The 4,778-nt window shown below is 36.0% G+C and overlaps 1 pseudogene; it reads left to right on the plus strand.

Moving 5' to 3' along the window:
- Positions 1 to 359: 359 nt before the first annotated feature.
- On the plus strand, positions 360 to 2,721 carry LOC145058413 (subtilisin-like protease pseudogene; annotated as a pseudogene).
- The last annotated feature ends 2,057 nt before the right edge of the window (positions 2,722 to 4,778 follow it).

Consider the following 4,778-nt stretch of genomic DNA (forward strand, 5'->3'; position numbering starts at 1 on the left):
ATTTTGGACCTGATTTTAGTGTTGGTGAACTTTGTTGAATTAATGAAATGTACGTGTTCTTTGGTTTATTTTTGTATTACAATATGTAAGGCCAATGACTTAAAATTGAAGTACATCATATAAAGTTTATAATTTTTAACTGGAATGAATGAAATTTGCAGTTATCTTACCATTAAATATTTCTCGATGCTACCTAGGCTTATGTAAATCGCTTAGCTTCTACGGATATTACTAAGTTTTGACTAAAGTTACATTAAAGTTACATCTATCAAAGGCTTTCACAGCTTTATGCCGGCCAAGACATCAACTATATATACATTCAATGTGAAGATGTACATCATCAAATTCTTCAACATTAATCATGGAGAACAGGCCTATTATCATTTTGCTTTTTTCTATCACCGCCATCTTCAACCTCTCACCGGTGGCAGCCAAAGAAACTAACACATACATTGTCCAGCTAAGCTCTCCGAGCGCCCACACCTTTGCTCAATCCGAAGACCTTGAAAGCTGGTATCACACATTCTTGCCTACAATTGCAGCAGATACGGATGAAGAACCAAAGATGGTTCACGCATACCATAATGTACTTACAGGTTTTGCAGTGAAACTTACCGTTGATCAAGTGAAGGAAATGGAAGAAAAAGATGGAGTTATATCCGTACGTCCACAAAGCGTGTTGTCTTTACATACAACTCATACTCCTAAGTTCTTGGGGTTGCACCAGAATTTAGGTTTCTGGAGAGGTTCAAACTATGGGAAGGGAATCATAGTTGGGGTTCTCGACACAGGGATTATCCCCACTCATCCTTCTTTTAACGACACAGGAATCGACCCTCCACCCGCAAAATGGAAAGGGAAATGCGAAGTTGCCGGGTGTAATAACAAATTGATCGGTGTTAGGAACTTTGTTAGTGGTGGTTCTGGTTCAGCACTTGATAAAGAAGGACATGGAACGCACACTTCAAGTACTGCAGCTGGAAACTTTGTTGAAGGTGCTACTGCACTTGGAAATGACAATGGCACTGCTGTAGGGATGGCTCCTCTTGCACACGTGGCAATGTATAAAGTATGTGATGAAAGTGGTTGTGCTGATACCGATATGTTAGCTGCTATGGATGCAGCTATTGACGAAGGTGTGGATGTGCTTTCTCTCTCAATTGGTGGACCCTCTAGACCTTTCTACACGGATTCAATCGCCATTGGGGGCTTTGCTGCGATACAGAGAGGAATATTTTTTAGTTGTTCTGCAGGCAACTCTGGGCCTTTTAATTCTACAGTGTCCAACGAAGCTCCATGGATTCTGACTGTTGGTGCTAGTACAGTTGATAGAAAGGTACAGGCGACAGTTAAACTCGGGAATGGGGTTTTATTGAATGGAGAATCTCTTTTCCAACCTAAAGATTTCCCACAAACTCTTTTGCCTCTCGTATACCCTGGGATGAATGGCGATATAAGTAAGGCCTTTTGTGCTCCAGGATCATTAAACAACACCGAGGTCAAAGGAAAGGTAGTGATGTGTGTGAGAGGTGGTGGTGTAGGAAGAATCGCAAAAGGACAGACAGTAAAAGATGCCGGTGGAGCTGCTATGATTCTAAGAAACTTACAGGCAGATGGGGATAGCACAGTAGTCGATGCTCATGTACTTCCTGCATCATATGTTGGTTACAAACATGGCGTTAAAATCTTAGAATACATGAATTCAACTTCATCGCCTGTTGCTGGTATTGTATTCCATGGAACTTTGATAGGAGATAAATCAGCTCCTCAAGTAGCCTCTTTCTCTTCGAGAGGACCTAGCCTAGCAACCCCTGGAATTCTAAAACCCGACATTATAGGACCTGGTGTGAGTATTCTTGCAGCATGGCCTGTCTCTATTGATAACACAACAGCAACACCTTTTAACGTAGTATCAGGTACATCAATGTCTTGCCCACATCTTAGTGGGATAGCGGCATTGTTGAAAAGTGCACATCCTGATTGGTCACCTGCTGCAATTAAGTCTGCAATCATGACCACTGCTGATTTGGTCAACCTCAACAATCAGCCGATTGAGGATGAAAGGGAGCTTCCAGCTAGCCTCTTCGCAGTTGGATCTGGTCATGTTAATCCATCTAAAGCAAGTGACCCTGGACTCATTTACGATATCCAACCTGATGATTACATACCCTACTTGTGTGGATTGGGATACACGAGTGAGGAAGTTATGACTATTGTTCAAAAGCAAGTCGCTTGTGTTAATGGTCAAGGCATACCCTCAGCACAGCTGAATTATCCTTCATTCGCCATAACACTAAGTTCTAATGTCTCAAAGTCATACACAAGGACTGTGACAAATGTTGGAGACGCTACTTCATCTTACACAGTGAAACTTTGCACACCACCTGGCGTGGCTATTGCTGTGTCACCCTCTACACTCGCTTTTTCAACGGTTAACCAGAAGCTGTCTTACCAAGTGACATTCATTGCTATAGGCACTCTTCCAAAGATTCGATTCGGTGAAGGAGCTATAATATGGAACTCCCCCAACCATTCAGTTAGGAGTCCCGTTTCCATCAAATATGTTTAAGTGAGGAAGACATATAGCTTTTCTTGGACATTGATTGATTACATTTACCAACTTTTTTATTTTTTAAATTTGTTTTCTTCTGGTTAATCATGGACAAATAAATGTTCATGTGGCTTGATTAATTAATAACACTGGAACACAATTTCACTGCATATTGCTCCAATTTTTTAATATACCATGTTGGGATCAATCAATAAGATGTTTTCGCATATAGGAAGAGGGAGATTGATGTGATAAAGAACGATTTTTATACTACAATACATTGATCTTATTGTTGGTTTGGCGATGATGGGGACTGGGGACGCAAAGTGTGATCATCCACAAGTTTATGGACTTGAAATGTTTCCGTAATGCAATCTTTTGTAGCTCTTAACTCTCATTTACAAATTTTAGCTAAGAAAATTATTTCAAGTCGTTTTTAATCAGATCTGTTGATTCTAATTTGAAATTCATCCCTCTTTAACGTATTTCATTCCCAATACAAGCTTCATGTGATCATGTCATCTTTGTTTTTGTACAATTGTAACAATTAACTTGACAAGTTGACATGTGATGAGTGTTGTGGCTAGTGAAACTTTTATGGTTCTTTATAAAAAGAAAATGGGGAAGTAACATTAAGGGATCTCCAGGGCTCAGATTCAGTATCATCGTAATTTGATAAACACTTTCATGTGTGTTGATGAATAATTGTTATACGGCAAAACTGCAAAAATGGTCCCTATGGTTTCTCATTTTATGTGGCTATGGTCCAAACGTTTGAAAAGTTGCAGATTTAGTTCTTTTCAACAAGTTTTGTTGTGGTTTTAGTCCATCATCCGTTAGCTTCCTTAAAATGACAATTTTAACACCATGGACCATTTTCGTAGTTTTGTTTTTTACTATACTAGAAGGACCATTTTTGTATATATTCTTTTTTATTTTAATGAAGTATTATATATTAATAGATATTATTTTTAATATATAATATTATATATTAATAAATATTTTTTATTGGATTATTAATTTATTTTAATTGATTTTTTTTAAAAATATTTTAGAGTAATTCTTTTTTATTGAATTATTATATATCAATACATATAGTTTTTAATATATAATATTTATATCATAATAAATATTATATTATTGGATTATCAATTTTTTTAGTTAATTTTTGTAATTTTTAATTATTTTTTTATTGTATTATTACTTTTAATTAATTATTTTCTTCATATACTAAATGTTGGTTTATTAACTTATTTTAGTTAATTATATTTTTTTTAATTTTTTTGTCGAAGTAATTTTTTTATTGAATTATTATATATCAGTACATATAGTTTTTAATAGGGATGAGCATATAGACCGGGGAACCGGCCGGAACCGGCACCGGAACCGGAACCCGATGGAACCGGTCGGGCCGAGACCAAGACGTTATTTTTGTGGATTTTTGGAACTGGGAACCAGTAGGAACCGGAACCGGTAGAACTGGCAAAAACCGATAGAACCGGCAAAAACCGGAACCGTATGATGCTATTTTTCGAGGATCGGTTCCAATATTTGAAAACACGACAATAACCGGTAGGAATCGGAACCGGTAGAACCGCCGGGCCGGTTCGATTCTTGATTTTGGCCGAAGCCAGTTCCCGGTTCCGGTCCGGTTCGGGCCGGTTCCGACCGATTCGGTCCTTTTGCTCATCCCTAGTTTTTAATATATAATATTTATATCATAATAATTATTATATTATGGGATCATTATATATTACAAAACATTATTTTATTGGATTATTAATTTCTTTTAGTTGAATCTTTTTATAATTTCTTTTTTGTTGGAGCAATTTTTTTATTAGATTATTATATATCAACAAATATTATTTTTAATATATAATATTTACATCATAATAAATAATACATTATTGGATTATTAATTTTTGTAATTTGTTTTTTTGAATTATTAATATGTTGAAATATTACTTTTAATTTATTATTTTTTTAATATAAAAAATTTTATCTTATTGGATTATTATTTTATTTTTAATGTATACTATTAAGTGTTTTTAATTTTATTAGTTTCACCACAAAGTCGTCGAAATACATAAAAGTGTCGCTTATCATTATCAAAAATTGGCAGGATCACCTCCAAACACCTTCATTGGAGGTTCAATAGATACTCAACCCTATTCCACCTAGCGTTGCTGGTAGCTACCTACGACAACCTCTTCATAATCCACTGGAA

Source organism: Lactuca serriola, chromosome 6 (assembly GCF_051521515.1).
Source record: "Lactuca serriola cultivar US96UC23 chromosome 6, Lser_US96UC23_V15, whole genome shotgun sequence".
In the NCBI taxonomy this organism is placed as follows: domain Eukaryota; kingdom Viridiplantae; phylum Streptophyta; class Magnoliopsida; order Asterales; family Asteraceae; genus Lactuca; species Lactuca serriola.